Source organism: Nycticebus coucang, chromosome 13 (genome assembly GCF_027406575.1).
Source record: "Nycticebus coucang isolate mNycCou1 chromosome 13, mNycCou1.pri, whole genome shotgun sequence".
Classification (NCBI taxonomy): Eukaryota; Metazoa; Chordata; class Mammalia; order Primates; family Lorisidae; genus Nycticebus; species Nycticebus coucang.
This window is the reverse complement of record NC_069792.1, coordinates 29,009,393-29,027,107: the sequence shown is the minus strand read 5'-3', so window position 1 is coordinate 29,027,107 and position 17,715 is coordinate 29,009,393. Positions and strand designations below refer to the sequence as shown.

The 17,715-nt window shown below is 36.1% G+C and overlaps 1 protein-coding gene across 2 annotated transcripts in view; it reads right to left on the bottom strand.

Moving 5' to 3' along the window:
• The window catches only part of PKIA (cAMP-dependent protein kinase inhibitor alpha), an 81,105-nt gene extending 64,353 nt beyond the window's left edge, over nt 1–16,752 (bottom strand). Inside the window, exon 1 of one of the 2 annotated variants that reach the window (XM_053559386.1) lies at nt 16,590–16,752. The gene's annotated coding sequence lies outside the window, so the exon portion shown is untranslated. The remainder of the gene's footprint in view (nt 1–16,589) is intronic. The other variant, XM_053559388.1, reaches the window with a different exon arrangement.
• Between the last annotated feature and the right edge of the window lie 963 nt (nt 16,753–17,715).

Sequence of the window (17,715 nt, the reverse complement as noted above, 5' to 3'; positions counted from 1 at the left end):
AGGAAAGTGAAAATCACTCGAACTGTTGCTTTTCCAAATATGAGACTGCTGTATATTTCAATTATGGTTACAATTAAATCTAAAGCCACCTGCTGTCTCCATTTGTTAATATTACCAGAGACTTCACTTGAGACAATTTTAAAGTATTTATTCTCCTGAAATCTCTACAAGTTCCTGAAATGAACTTCATTATAAATTAACAGCACACATTATCAACAAGCTGGCAGGATTTTGATACCACTCCTACCTCCTTTCCTCCCTCATTTTCTTTGAGCAAAGCAAGTAAATGGGCCTTTAACAAATAGTAGGGAACAAAACCCTGGCCTTCATTACAGGGGCTGGGAATGTGGACACTCACAGTAACAGACCACCTAATTTTAAATTCTATCTCGGTGTTTTACTAGCTATGTGACCACTGTGGGCAATTTACTCAATCATTCTGTGCCTCAGTTGGCCCATCTGTAAAACAGATGATAATAATGCCTACCTCTTAGAATTCTTGTGAGGGGAATCCATTTGTTTTGAAGCAATGTTTAGTGGAGAGTAAGCCTGGTAACTACCATGACTTTTCACTTCTCTAAATATGCAAAACATTTGCATTTGGATCTACAGTCTCAAAATCAATGATCTTGGTGATTGGTGTAAATAGCTTATTAACTAAATGGAGAAAAAAATTCTAAGGTAATTATTTAGTTTCTCATTTTTTTAAAACCCGAAACCCAGAATCACCCATTGCTGGCATTATCTATTATCAATAAATAGTCCCAAGACATATTTTTTTTGAGAAGATTCTGAATACTTGGAGTGAAGAAGACCAAGAAATAGTAAATAAACTTATGATTTTGCTAATTCCAAGTGAAAGATGAAATTAATAATATATATAAAAATTGCAGAGAATTCACACAGAAAGAATCTCAAGTACTTGCAGCATCCTTGAAATTCAAATGACAGCAAATGACTAATTCTGAAACCAATAACCCTTCACTAAAATTAAAAATATAAATGCTTTCCTGTTCTTCCTTTCTTGTAGGAGGTGGAAGAGTACCTGGTAGGTGTCAGACTATTTTAAAAATCAGGTTATAGTGGTGATAGTTCAGAAGAATCAAAAAACTAAGGTAGATTTCATAAATGACCTCTTTTAAATAACATTGCACTTAATAGAAACTTAATAAAAATGCATTAAAATTGTCCAATTAATTATAGGAGATAATTTTTTTGAATTTTAGTTATTTTTTAAAATGATGTCTTATACGGCTGTATGTCACCATTAGGTTGTAAATTGTATGAATAATGTTCTAGTGTAGAGCAAAAATTGCTATTAAATTAGACCTAGTAATTGTGTATGTGCAATTGTGTGTGTAATAAATAAAATTATATAATCGCATAAATGTCAACATTACATCAATACAAACTAGACTGGCGTGGCATTTAACTCAGTTAAGCCATGAGCAACATCAGTGCTTGCATTTTGAACAATACAACCTTATAAGCAAGAGGTATACTATGTTTAGGAGAAGACTTGATAGAAACAAAAATACACAAACTGGAATATAGTAAAAAGGAACTTAATCAAACATAAGGACCTGTTTTAATATGTTCATCTTTGAGATGATTATGTAATCCTTTCTGATTGTCCTGGTTCAGGCTCCCGTGAGCTGAGATTAATATGTGACTAGAAGCAAACCCAGGCCAATTTGTATTTTTGTGTTTATCTCTTAAAATTAACCAGTTTCCCATGCAGGAAAGCAATAGATTATCCATGACATCAAACAGGCTTAAATTCTGGCCCTAACACTTAATGACTATGTTTATTTATGTGGACAAATCACTAAACTTCATCAGCTTCAGTTTTCCTGTCTGTAAAATAAGGATAATTCTCATTCTATCAACTTTAGAAATTTGGGTTGGTCTAATGAGAATGGATTAAAAATACTTTGAGAGGCTTGGCGCCTGTAGCACAGCGGTTATGGCACCAGCCACATACACCGAAGTTGGTGGGTTCGAACCCAGCCCAGGCCAGCTAAACAATAATGACAACTGCAACAAAAAATAGCCGGGCATTGTTGCAGGCACCTATAGTCCAGCTACCTGGGAGGCTGAGGCAAGAGAATCACTTAAGCCCAAGAGTTTGAGATTACTGTGAGCTGGGATGCCACGGCACTCTACCGGGGGCAATATGGTGAAACTCTGTCTCAAAAAGAAAAACAAAATACTTTGAGAATTATACGATGCTTTTAAAGTACAACTTTATCATTATCACAGGACAAGGGAAAACTCACCTTCCTCTACTATATTTAGCACCAAGGCCTGTGTAGATTTTCCTGAAATCTATATAGAATCTGAAAATTTTAAACACACTCTTAGCAATGCTTAAATGTTAAAAATACACACCCAAACACGTGAATTTATTTCCAAACAGTTCTAAACGTAACATATACACATTGGATGAATTTGTGAATGCAAAATAAGATCACACCAACTGCGTCTTGATTTAACCGTTGATAAAAATTCTTACATTTAAAATTTTCTTTAAATTATTTCCTCTCTGTGATATTCAAAACCAAGTTGTGAATATGCATCATTTATTCTTTAACATTCTGCTATTTTCACTTAACACTTTATTAAAAGGAATTTTTATTTTATTTGTTTCTATATTATTTTCTACTCTAAGAATCTTAAAATACTTAGTACAGGCAACACTTGTGAGCTACGATGTAAATAAATAAAATAAATCTTAGCAAAAATAACCTAAGTAAATATGTTAGAAGTTCATATGCCTTGATATCCTCATACTTTCGTCGGTTTGTTTAAATGTTCCACGGACTATTCTGCTGTTTATGTTTAATTAAATAAAATGTACAAATGTTTTTTTTTTTTTTTTTTTGTGGTTTTTGGCCGGGGCTGGGTTTGAACCTGCCACCTCTGGCATATGGGACTGGTGTCCTACTCCTTGAGCCACAGGCACCGCCCAACATGTACAAATTTTAATTAGTATGTTTAAAAATAAAAAATGTTAAAGATTTATCCACTCAAAAGCTGACATAAAAGCTTTAGAAAACTTCCTTTAACTTAAGAGAGGTGGTAGATATAAAAGCACTACAGACATAAAGATCACATGATTTTAAATAAAATTCTGATTAAATACTATTGAACTGTTGCCTATTCTATACTTTATTAACATTTAGTAAGAGGCATATTATAAAGAATGATTAATCATTACTAGTTATTTGTCAATTTTATTAAGATCACATGTATATGGTAAAATGCAAATATGAAGCATCAGGTAGATTTTATTCCAAAAGCTGCCTGCCAATTGGCCAATCATTTTATAGATTATGTTCTAAAATGTATAATTTTGTTAATATCCATATTCATAAGATACATCTTAATGTGTAAGGAAAAAATTCTAAATGAGGGATCTTTTTGTCTTTATAATGCATTAATTGGAGACATTAAATATTAGATACCAGAAGAATAACTCAAATAATTTTCAAATTAATTTTGACCTTAATGTTGTAGCAATTTCAAGTGATGTTAGTATATTTATATTAAATTAAAATTTCTAAACTAGTACTATGATTATTGCCAAGGTATATGAAATATATAATACTTCAATAAATTAAAAAAATGAAAACAATAAAGAAATACCATAAATATTTGTGTTCTAAAAACAATCTAGAGAGAAATTTTGGATAGTGTAAGTACACTAGTGTACACACTAGTGTACACTAGTACACATAGTGTAATACATGATAAAACATACTAATTTATAAAGCATTCTTTTTTTTTTTTAGAGACAGAGTCTCACTTTGTCACCCTTGGTAGAGTGCTATGGCATCACAGCTCACAGCAACCTTCAGCTCTTGGGCTTAGGTGATTCTCTCTATTCAGCCTCATGAGTACCTGGGACTAGAGGGGTCTGCCACAACGACCGGCTATTTTTGTTGTTGTTGCAGTTTGGCCAGGGCCAGATTTGAACCTGCCACCCTCAGTATATGGGGCCAGCACTATGCCCACTGAGCCATAGGTGCTGCCCAATTTATAAAGCATCCTAATAAACACACATCATTAAGATTCTATGTCATTAACATTAAAATAAATGTATTTCTGAGTTAATTTTAGAAATACTACTTTCGTTACGCTTATATGTTCTAATTGACAAGTCTGGCCTTTGAGCATTTTTAAATTGTAGGGCTATCAGTTAAAAAGCAAAAGGACACCTAACAATTCAATTCATGGCATTTGTTAAAATAAACTTCTGTAGAAAAGAGTTATGAAATGGGCTCGGCACCTGTAGCTCAACAGTTAGGGCACTGGCCACATACAAAGGTGCTGGTGGATTCGAACTTGGCCCAGGCCTGCTAAACAACAATGACAACTAAAACTAAACAATAGCCGGGCGTTTTGGAGGGTGCCTGTAGTCCCAGCTACTTGTGGGGCTGAGGCAAGAGAATCGCTTAAGACCAAGAGTTTCAGGTTGCTGTGAGCTGTGATGCCATAGCACTCGACCAAGTGTGACGTAGTGAGACTTCCCCCATCCAAAAAAAGAGTTATGAATGGAGCCAAAAAATCTAGTTAATAGTACACTACTTGTGTTAGGGTGCTGAGAAAGACTGAAACAAATGCCAGACCAAGTTTGGCCGCCTTATTGTACTTGAAGAAATTATAGTATATTTGGTCTACATATAACGTTGGGGCTATGTAACTGCTACTCTCAGATTTCTAGTTCTACTATAAGAAAAGATCTAGCTTATTTAGTATAAGTATAAAAAGAGAGGTGAAATATCCAGTGGTGCAAACACTTCTCTTCCTCCTTTTCTCTTCTCATTCTTCAACATAAAGAGGGAGAAATACCTAACAGATCTGATGATACACAAAGGACAAATCGCTATTCTGAAACATTCAATACAAATAAGAACCTTCCAAATTAGGATTTTGTGAAGCACTGGAAAATTATGGCACGAAATACAGATGTACAAAAGAATTTCTCATATATCGGACAATGTATTCCTCAAAGCAGAAAAGCTGACAGAAGACCAAAGAACTGACGGATAAAAAAACAAAAAACAGGTTCACCACTTTTGAAGCTGAAAGACAAATTTGTCACTTTTCTCACATAATTGTACAGTAAATGTACCCTGGTAAGATATTGTTTAAATAAAGAAATAAATATTTAAAAATTATCTCACAAAAATGGCAATCTAGGATAGGTGAATACATATTCATATTCATATACTAACGAATCACTTTGAAATCATTAACACTATTCTTTTGACTTCAAAAAATAAATTTGTATGGCCAGGTATGGTGGGTCACACCTATAATCCTAGTACTCTGGGAGACTGAGGTAGGTGGATTCCTTGAGCTCAGGAGTTCAAGACCAGCCAAACAAGAGTGAGACCCTGTCTCTAAAAATAGCACCTGGTGGGTACCTGTGGTCCCAACTACTTGAGAGACTGAGGCAAAAGCATCATTTAACCCCCAGAGTATGAGGTTTCTATGAGCTATGCCTTAGCACTCTATCAAGGGTGTCAAACTAAGACTCTGTCTCAAAAAAATAATAAACAAATATAAATAAATTTCCAGTGAAAAAATAATTTTTCTTTGAAAAATGACTTCTTTGCAAAAGTATTCTTCAAATGCTTCTCCATGGTCCTATCTGTTTATTTTAAAAGAAATTCAACTTTAAAGTAATCAAAAACTTGAAATAGAAAAAAATTAATATATACATAAACACACTCACATATATTCACATAAATAACTGGTTAAATATACTTTACAATGCACATAAAATATATGAATTCATTTATAATATGTGTATACAAGTGTGTACACATATTTTGTGCATGTAACTTTTATTGTTTGCAACATTTCATTTTAGAATCAACTATGCTCAAAGTCTACCCCTCCTCATGCCTTTGGTGAACTGCTAATGAATTAAGTATTCAAACAAGAACAATATTGACCTGAAAATTTAAGACAAACTTTTGTATTAACAACTTACACCCTTTATGTGAAAGAGTGGTTATTCTATATGCAGAGTAAATGAAAAGACTCTCCCAAGTGCAATAAATTATTTCAAATTTGGATGAAGTGTTTAACTACCACAAAATTCTCCCTTGTGAAAAACAGACTTACATATTAAACATTAAGATCCTAGGCAGTTGAGTACTTGTTTCCTTAAACCCAAATGGCCCATATCAATAATAGAAAAGCAATTTAAATTATGTGCTTTTCAACCCCTAACAAATTTGTCAGCCTACTAAAGCATGTCTATGTGATAAAAAAATGCAGATTTTATAGGCTTGTGTTTCTGGTCATTGTTTTCACAATAAAGGGGGCTCTATTTTTTGTTCTGGCTTAAAGGTGTTGCTATTGATCAAATATATTTAGTAGCACCTAGTAATAATTCCCTGAATAATAATGCCTACATGGTTTCGGGACATTCTCTGGACTTCAATAAAAAACAGGTGTATCACAGATCAACAGGAGTCCTTAACATACGATGTACAATGGAGGTATAACTTTTTGGACAATTTAACAATATGAAACTTCTTTAACAGCTACCTATTAAAAAACAAAACCTATTAGAGTATTAGCCAGATAATTAGCAGGATCGTCAAAGGCTATGGCATTCCTATTTTATATTTATAGGCCACTTTGCTTCTGAAATCAACATCTTTATAAAATCCTTAATGTCATTTCTGATAATGAGTCAGTGAAAAGAACGATTAGACATATGGTACAATCAGAAAGAAAATAAGATGCAGAATTAAAAGTCAATTGACTTTTCCCAGGTCATCCAATCAACTACTTAAAGAGTTAAAAATAGAAGGAAAGTCTAAGTCCCACAGCCACTGCCAGATCAGAGCCTGAGAACTTTGCAATGTGGTGGTCTCAACCCCTCCGAACATGACCATTACCTATATTGAGACATCTTCAGTGAGATTTAGAAACATTTTCAAGGCTAATTTTAACTTATGTGATCAAAGATTAAAAAATATAGCAGTTCATAAACATTGGGGAATGGTGTGCTAATGAGGTCTGGTTATAAATTTCCCATGAGAATAAAAGCGGTAAAAATGAAAAACATTTACTACTCTTTACCGTGCATGTTTTAGATACCACACTAAGTTTATTTTTATGTTATTTTCTTTAATCCTCACGACAATTCTGTGATTTTCCTGTTTCAAATATCAGGAAAAAACTCAAAGAGATTAAGCGATTTATATAAGCCACATTGCTGGTAAATTGTAGAGGTGGGATTCAAAGCCCAAATTAATTTCCTGAAAAACATGATCTAAACATAAGCAGTAAACACAACCTACCCAAATAAATAAATGAAAAATAAAAATAAATAGAGACAGGGTGATTAGAATACTTCAAAGATAATGTTTAGAGTTTTTTGATTGACCTTGAATATTACCAAGAGCTGTCTGTGAGCTCTAGGAATAAAATTATTATCATTATGATAAAAAACATTAGAGTCAGACACTTTGACATCAATCAAAATGCTTTGCTTTTATAACACTATAATGCCATTTTATTTCATTTTCCGTTTTGAAGGGAAAATTTAAACATTTAAGTATTTTACCTAAAAAGGCTAGTAATTTTTTTCTGAAAAGATGATCAAGATGCCAACTTTCACCACTTTATTTAATGGATTGTTTAGTGTCAAATCATTTTAGCATCAGATTTGAATTTTGTAGTGAGATGATGACTTTATGAAGTCCAGTGAAGACAGCCACATCTACTATCTCAAGCTTGCATGGAGGTGGAACAAGTTTCAAATTATTATTATTCCGTTTTCCTTATAATTGTGTTCTTCACAATAAATGATATGGAAAAAGACATGGGGATTAAAAGAGCTACCAACTAATATTTTATTATAATCTGTGTCTTGCTTTTTGAGTTTTCTAAAAGTCTAATTCTGTGGCAGGTGAAGAAAGGAGAATGTCCAATGTTTTCCTGCCCCAGCTAAATGGGCTCTACTTGGTTGAGTGTTACAAACTGCTCACTTGATAAACCTCAAACTAAAATATGAATTACCTCTAATTTCCATCTCATAAAATTCCAGAAGGAAGCATATATGTTGAAACAAAAACAGGGAAAAAGGAGCCATAATATTCAGCAGCCATGTCTATAAAAATAATCAGAATTAACTTGTATTCAATACTAATTGTATTCTGTTAGGAGGGCAGCTTTAAAAAATAAGTAGTATTAAAATTCATTTTGTTGTTCAACAAATATTATGTAAATGCCTATACTAAAAGCAAATACCACACTGACTAATTGAGATACAAAAATTTTTATGCTTTTGATATTTAATTTATGAAGTAATAACAATTTATATTTACTAGATGCTTACCATAGATGTGATGCTGATAAGCTGCCTAGAAATTTAAATATTTATAAAATTTATCAAATGGTAGTTTCTCATGCCTTGCTTTGCAATCCTGAGTTGTTCTCTGATATGCAGAAGATGAAAAAAAGCTAATTTAGATTTCTCTGATCCTCAGCTATGTCTTAGCTAACTTTTACCAATGGAAATTCTCAATACCTAATTTTTCTTATCACAAAACCCTCCTGTACTAATCATTAAGTGATTCTAATACATATGAGTATGTAACAAATAATTAAGAACATCAGCCCCATTTTTCTCAGCTTGACTCAACTGCAGGGAAGCACAAATTTGATGAAAGCAGCTTTGGGAGTCAGATGAAAGATTAATAAGTCTGACAATGACTTATTACACTTTTTAGGGTAGTTGTTTTAAAAGGCACTAAAATAGTCTTTTCAGAATGAATCCTTAAAAATGCATTCTTCTTCAGTAAGCACATCTTATAATTAGAAACTCATACACACAATGTTCCTTTTCTACAGTTTTGATATATTACCAGAGTTACCATTTAGAACTTTCTGGTTTTTAAATCTGAATCTATATTTGGATGACTTAAACAGATTATTTTCAGTGGATGGCTACCAATTCAGATTCAACATTATTCCTTCAAATCTTAGCAAAAATAAGTTTTTTTTCCTGGCCATTTCCCACCACTTTTCAATTATCAGAGAACCTTAGGGTGAGAGATTTAGAAAGTAGTGCAAGACATGGCATTAAAGATATTACAGAGTAGTTTAAAATTGTTTTGTGATTAGTCTTTCCAGTGCTTTTCAAACTTGGGGTGTTATCCTTTGATAATTCAATAAAGTCTCTGCAAGTACATACATTCTATGCTTTTCCAGTCAAATTCTGCAGTGTACAACTGAGAAATGCAACAGGTTATGTTGCTGTTATAGTTGAAGTGACCAAAGACTGATGCTTCTACCCTCTGATCTCACAGCCAATGTAGTGCACTATCTCAGAAAGTGTGGTTGTATTGCTTCGTCCTTGCTCTTTAAGCATGTTTTGTAGAGTGCTGAGGAGTCACAGCTCACAGCAACCTCCAGCTCTTGGGCTTAGGCAATTCTCCTGCCTACTACCTAATTCAAGTGAAACATGATGCAATCTCCAGCAACCCTTCTGTTTCTCTGCTCTTGGATAATGCAATCAAGATTGTTTTCTGCTAAGGACAGTCTGTTTACATTTCACATATTCCGAATATTCTGTAGTTTAGCTTAGAGAAGAAATTCTCATGACTGTACTTTAATTCCTCTATTTAAGGATAAAATGTAAAGACACTTTAAAGAGAAACTAAACAAAAGCAAAATAAAAGATTTACCATTGATGTAGTTAAGTTTGAATGAAAAAATGGACCAAATTTTAGATTTCACTTTGATACAAATAACCTATTGCTGAAGCTTAAGAAAACAAATGAAACTAGCTGTAGATATTTTTCACTTTTCCACAATGTTTGTCATATACATAAGACCTGACTGACAGCTGTGATGTACTCTTTAGTATTTTGAAATTATGTAATGTATGATTGAGAGACTTCAATTCTTCTGATATTTATGTATAGCATAATATTTTTTTTCCATGTACTGGAAATGAAAAAAAAGTGATAATTCCCTTACTGAGATCATGTTAGATTTCCTTATATTACTTGTACTCATTTTAAGAGCTGGAAATGTTTCCAGAACATACAGAAATACATCTGCTAAGGAAGCTCATGATTTATATATTTAATGTACCCATTCAAATTGTAAATATTTAAGCATAATCTTTGACCCAACAAGACCAATTCATACTATTTCAAGTCTTCTTCCACCAAAAGTAAAAGCACCAGTGTATAAAGACATATGCACTGCTAAGTGCATTACCAAATAGCTTAAAACAAAAACCAAAACACGTGTAGCATAATAAATGTTTGTCAATGGGTTTTGACTGAATAAACTGTGGCACACTTACCGTACACATTACTAGGCAAGTATTAAAGATAATATAGTAGTGTTATATGCTAGACATCTTTAATGTAATGGGAAGACAAAGTACTGAAAGTGTTTTGCAACCAAAAATGACTATAGGTGGTATATACATAGAATGAAATGATAAAGGAATAAAATTCTGATACATGCTACAATATTGACGGACTTTGGAAACATGCTAAGACAAAGAATGCAGACACAAAAGGACAAATATTGTGTGATTCCACCTGTATGTGCCTGTATGTACGTGCTAATTCATAGGCAGAGAAAGTAGAATAGAGTTTGCCAGGGATAAGGCTATAGAGTTTATTTGGAATGATGAGAAATTCTAAAAATAGACTGTGGTGATAGTTGCTCAATATTGTGAATGTAGCACTTAGTAAGACCAATGCATTGTACACTTAAAAAATGGGTAAATGGTAAATTGTGTTATGTATATTTTACCATGAAAAAAATTGTAAAATCTACTATAAAATAAAGTACAAATTCACATTAAATTGGGCATTTTATGAAGTTTCCATAAAATTTCACATTATTTAACAGCTCATATAGTTATTATCGTATCTGGGATACAAAAAATGGTATTAGGGAAACAAAGAAAGTAACAGCTTAAGTTGTCCTCTTCAGTTTTCTCTCTCTCCATCTGTTTTTTTCCTAGATTAAAGTTATTAACACCTTTTTGAATACTAAGTACCAGCCCCCTTAAATATCAGGTAAGAATTGTAATGCATTTTTATGCATCTCACATAAGGCGTAATTCACTTAGGCTGGCAATTGTTTTAACACTTAAGAAGGATAATGATAACTTGTCATTTTTTCCTTGGCATAAGCAACATTTTAGTACAGACAGTATTACCAGAAAGATAAGCAACTCTCTGCTAGATATAAGTATATCCTAAGACAACTGAATTTATTTCAATGTAGACTATACTGGTCAACCACTACCAATGTTTTTCTACATGTTTGGTAGTATAGTACTCTAAGTCTGAGAACCGCTTATTTTTTTATAAAAATGGTTTTGATTAGAAAATCTAAATAAATCATTTGGAATGTATGAATAACATCTGGAGCTCCCTGTAGGATGCCTTTTCCATGCCTCAAGGTTCTCTGAGTCACTGTTCTCACTGGAACTTGCTTCCTGGTCATCTCAGCTGTCTTTGTCTCAATGCCAGTGAAGAGCTCTCAGGTCAGGTCCGCATATAGTTTAGGGAGAACAATAGAAGTTATAACAGAGTAAAGAAAATGCACGGGCTAATAAAGGACATATCTATCTATCGTCAAAGGGAGCCCAAATAGATGTTCTTTAACCGTTTGCTAAGGACGGTTTTAGTGGATCCATAAACACTACATTGGTATGCAAAATCTATTGTGTATGTTTGTGTATGTACTCGCAGAGGAAATGCACAGACTTTATTGTATTATCAAAGGATGAACACCCCACTGGAAAGATTCATCACAGAACAATTTTAAACTACTCTGATGGCTCTGATCTTGTTTTTATAAGGCTTTCCTTCACCGTTAACACTTCAAAGTGCAGAATGAGAATGTGGAAAAAATCTCCGGCATTTAAGTGACATTTATGGGCCTCAGTTTTCTCAGTGTAAAATTGGTATGTAGTAGAAGCATGAAATGAGACACCATAAATGAAAAGGTCCCTAGCAGGGCGCCTCATAACAAAATGAATGCTCATAAATGTAAGGTGCTTCTCCCTGCTTAGAAAGCACACACGCTGAAAGCAAGTACAATGTCTTCTTTAAAGTTTTGTATAAAACGAAACTTACTATACTTACTATACTTTCAATATATATGAGCTAATAAACTTTTAAGAGCATATAATCACAAATTACACTACATTTACTATTATGCAAGGATTTTTAAAAAACTAAATTAGTGCTTGCATATGTAACGAGAGGCTAGCTGACTGGCCAGTTATTTCCTCACTAATTCATTTCTTCACTAAAATCAAATTGCTGCACACCTACTATTGCATATACATGTGCAAGCTAGGCTCTACACTAGGAGTTGCAGGTAATAAACAGTAGTTAGTTCCAGACCTTGTTCTCATGGTCTAATTTAAAAGAGGAGACAAAGTGTGTTCATATGAAAAGACAAACCAAAATAGAAAGGAATTTAGACAAGAGAAAAACCACTTCCGAGTAGGGAAGCAAGTGGGTAGCAAGAAGGCTTCATGGAAGAGACAGGGTCTGATGCAAGCAAGGTTGCAACACTTAGCAGGATGGGCTAAAGGAATAAACAAAGATAAGTATGCTATCACGGGGTACGAATTACAAATACACACCCCGGGGTTTAGACTGGGCCTGAGGTACTTTAAGGAGATTAGTGAGAAAGTTACTGGCAAATATGAGGTCATTGGTAACTTTCAAAGTAGCACTTTTTTCTACCCATTGTCTGTGGAGTAACTGGTTGAAAAGAAATAGACATTTCTTCTTCAGCCTGATTTATACCAACTTATTTTTCTTTTCCATTTCTCAAAATCTTAAAACAAGGCTATCTCAATTGTAGCTAACCCAGTAATGCAGCACCACAAAGTGCTCTTTTGTTATGAAAGGGCAAATGTGACTCTTCCTTTTCTACTCTTAAGGTGCTAATAAAACACTGTGCACCAAACTGATTTTTTTTTTTTTTTTGAGACAGAGTCTTATTCTGTCACTCTGGAGTTGAGTGTTCTGGCTTCCTTACAGCTCACAGCAACCTCAAATTCTTGGGCTCAAGTGATCTTCATGCCTCAGCCTCCTGAGTAGCTGGGACTACAGATGCACACCATAACATCCACCTAATTTTTCTATTTTTAGCAGAGATGGGGTCTTGTTCTTGCTCAGGCTGGGTTCAATTGAATGGTCTCTTGAACTCCAGAGCTCAAGCAATCTGCCTGTCTCAGCCTCCTAGAGTGCTAGGATTACAGGGATGAGCCACCTGCCTGGCCTGAGCCACTGTGCCCGGCTGTCAGCTGTTTTTTCACATGATTAGAAAGCCATAGATTGACTTCAGTTCTATCTTGTCAAACCTACAAAAATGCCTGCAGCTCATTTAGCATGTAATCATGTATATTCTTCCTTTTTTTACTCCTCTTATATTTCTGAACTCCAGTCCGTTAATTTTTCCTTTGTCTGGGGAACACTTAAAGAAAAGGAAATAAAGTCATAAAGCAGTTTCAGACATAAAAACACACATAGATTTCACCTTTAGTTTCTGAATTTAGAAATTTCCCTCAAATTTGTTTAAACAACACATGGTATGAATTCACAAATCCCTTAAATGTAATAGTCTTCTTTAGTTCTGTTAAAATGAAAATTAAATTTTCCAAATGTTTTCTTAATTCCCAATGATGTTTCTCCAACTCCAGTCCATGATAACTTAGTGGATTAATCTCACCTCTAAAATCACTAGGCCCTATTATTTGCCAGAGTTTAGTTTCTTCAGAGACCAACTGATAAATGCTTTCAATTTCTAATTCTCCTCACGATATTGTTATGAACAGCATGCTCTTCAACAGAAAGATGACTTCTAACATTATAAAAAATGTCATTATACTTCCATATTTTATATACCCTACTAATTTATTAAAAATAATTATTATATATGTACACATTTTTTTTGAGCCAGAGTCTCACTTTGTCACCCTCAGTAGAGGGCTGTAGTGTCATAGCTCACAGCAACTTCAGCCTCCCAAGTAGCTGGGACTACAGGTGCCAGCCACAACGCCTGACTATTTTTAGAGATCAGGTCCCACTCTAGCTCAGGCTGGTCTCCAACTCCTGAACTCAGGCAATCCACCTGTCTTGGCCTTGCAGAGTGCTAGGATTGCAGGCATTAAAAAATTATTATATTGGGCGGCGCCTGTGGCTCAGTGAGTAGGGCGCCAGCCCCATATGCCGAGGGTGGCAGGTTCGAACCCAGCCCCGGCCAAACTGCAATAAAAAGTGGCCGGGCGTTGTGGCGGGTGCCTGTGGTCACAGCTACTCGGGAGGCTGAGGCAAGAGAATCGCGTAAGCCCAAGAGTTAGAGGTTGCTGTGAGCTGTGTGACGCCACGGCACTCTACCGGAGGGCGGTACAGTGAGACTCTGTCTCTACAAAAAAAAAAAAAAAAAAAAAAATTATTATATTAATATTCATCATTACTTATTTTTCAGAATCATGATTTTTGTGGTTAACTATTTTAGTAATAGGAAAAACTATGTTAGTATAGAGGGTTTTACTGTTACTGTTTTTCTTTGTTCCCTCTTCTTGTTGGTGTGCCTTAGTCAAAATTCTAGAATATGGAAAATTTGATATTTCAATACAAAACCATGCTCAACATACACTAATAACAGTAACCACAAACAACAACAACAACAAATGGTTGTGAGGTCTTTAAGATTCCAGGGACAGTTCCTGGAATGGGCCACTTTATGGGGTTTTTCCACCCCTCCATTTCTTTTGCCTCTTATACTGAGGGTAGAGACAAAGAAACTAATTCAAATATTTGGGTCTTTTTTTTTTGCACATTAATATAGAATTCTATGTTAATAATATATAATTATATAATATATATAATTCTATAGTAATTAATTCTGTATCAATTTCTAAAGTGTATTTTATGAAAAGGAAATTGTAATCAAAAAGGTAATATTAGTAATAATAGACTCGACATGGTCTTTCAGAATCAGTATCTTTGTTTAAAAACAATATCAAAAATGGAAGGTAAACAGAAATACATTTTTTAGCTATAAACTCTGCCTCCCTTTTTCATTGATCTCCTATTTTAACTAGTTAAAATTACATGGCTGTTGAGTCAGACTGTCTCTCTAATTTCAAGTTTAAAGAAAACAGATCTTTTAAATAGAATATTGGCACACAGACCACTTACAATCTGGCTTATTGCAACTGCGCTCTGTTGGTAAAATGGCATATTTGCAATCCCCATAACAGCCATTTTAACCATGTCACAGATTATTCAAATATACAACTCCAGGTGGCAACCAGAATAGGCACTTGAGCTCGTCACAGGGGGTCTGTGGGGAAAATCCTAGGACAAGTGGTAGGAACCTGTCAATGGGGGGCAACTTGAGGTTGATCAAATAACACGAAGTCTAGCTTGGGCAGCTCCATTGGCTTTCTGACTGCCTATGGGGAAAGCCTCTCTCAAAACTTTTGAGGATATTGGGGAATCCTAGGACAAACTGCTTGCTTTGGCGGTGCGGACTTACCCAAAACCCTAACAGCTATTTGTCTCAAAATCTAGCTAGAGTAAAAGAATTTCAAGCAAAAATGGACAGACTGGCACTTACAGCTTTACTTCCACCTTTGTCTATGCACAGGGAACATCCCTCACACCCCAGTATATTCTGTTTGTCCTTCCAAGCCTTCTGGTAGCCGCAGTGACTACATTCAATGAAGGTAGTTAGGGGAAACCATATTGCACTGGGCTAAAAGCAGGATATTTCATCCCGTGAATTTGGGGAAAGCACACAGATAATACGGGCAGTATGAGAGAGAAGACCAAATACGAAAACCTGTGTGAGGCAATGCCCTTCCTGGGTCCTTGACAAAATCAATCATGGAACCCAGGTAGTGTTTAAAAATGGGCATGAGTTTGCTTGCAAACGGACCGAATCTCTGAAAAGGATCAATGAAATGATGGACAGAGAACACGGTAAAGGAAGGGAGAAGCGACGTCCAGTGCTGCTCAATCCAAGATGAACTCGAGAAGTTTGTCCTCCAAACAGAGACTCTTTCTAAATATTCAGTGTTGAAGCAGGTGTTCTGACATTGCGATGAGCACAGACCCATTCTAGTAACTGGAAAGGACTACAGAAAAAGAGGGAAGATTTGAGACTACTCCACAGGCTCCTGCTCCAAAAACAGAAAATAATCAAGTCTGAAGGTCGGAGGCGGAAAGGTAAAAGAAAGAACAACTCAGATTATTTTATATTTTGAATCCTTTTCACCGTCTAAGCGAATCTAGCATTGAAATAGTCGATCATCTTGAAGAGTCTACACTCCGGAGCCTGAACGCCTCCTTTGTTTGCCCAGTAACACCGCTCCTCCAATCTCCAGCACTCGGCCGATTAACATTGCCTCCCGGGCTGTCGGTCCTTTCCTATTGCAGAATGCGGTAGGGTTATCCCCTTCTTCCTTCTGTACCGCAAACCCCCTTAATCAACCAACCAAGCGGAAAACACCGCGCCGCGTGGCCAAAGCTAATAATAGCCAGGCTGCTTACCTTCCCTGGAGCCAGTCAGCGCATGTCCTGGGCACCCGAGGCCCCGGGCCGCAGTCCCGCCGCGCTGGGCAGTGTGCGTGGTCAGCTCGGGCCGGCCCCAGCCCCACCTGCAGCTGCAGCTGCCGCTCCCGCCGCCGAGCTCCGGCCGCATGAAGTCATCCCCCGCCCGGGGCTGGATCATCGCATTCCGCGCCAACCGCGGGGGGAGCAGAAATGCTGCGGCCGCAGAGAAGGCGCCTGGAAACTGCGCCAGACGATTCTTCCCCACAGGGTTGGAGGTTTATTTTCTATTTTATGTTTTTACAGATGCAGCATCGGTTGATTACGAACGGAGAGAGAAGAGTCAGAGAGACTTTCTCTGCATAGCGTCCTTCCTCCAAGCGCTCCCCTATCGTTCAAGCTGCTTGGACAGCTCCATTCTACTGTGTGGGTTTCCCACCCTCTTGGTCTTTCTTATCAGCATTGTTCATTTCGCTGAATTGAAGAACTGGGATTGTCTTTAGACACTCTGAAAAATACTTTAAATTGTTAATCAGTCTTTCTAAGCCCTTTGTAGCACGCTCCACCTTCCCCGCAGCGCGCGCGCGCGCACACACACACACACACACACACACACACACACACACACACACACACACACACACACAGCCCAAACCAGTCACAATCGTGAAAGCTGGGACCTTTCACCTCTCTCTACGTAACAGAACGGGAATCTCCCAAAGAGTGGAGGAGTGGGGCCGACCAGAGAAAGCGCTCAAGGAAACAGAGCAGGGTCGCCCCAAGATTTTGTTACTGTTTGGTGGTGTACTAGTAGACAGATGTTCCCTTCAGCACCCCTTCCTCCCATTTCCTCCCCTCCTCCGTGTACTCTCCCTACAACCTAATTGGATAGACCACTCTGGTGACAGCTATTAACATTTGGAAATTAAGAAGCAGGATCCACATTAACGGCTGGCTCTATCTCTTTCCCTAAGAATTTATTAGAATTTGCCGTGGGAATGAAATAAGCGTATTAGCGTTTTCTTTAACTCTTTAAATTCACACCAGCTATTGATTAGATTCTCTTCTCTCTCTCCCTCTCCCTATCCCTCTGTATCTCTATTCCTTTCTCCTCCTTTCCATTTGC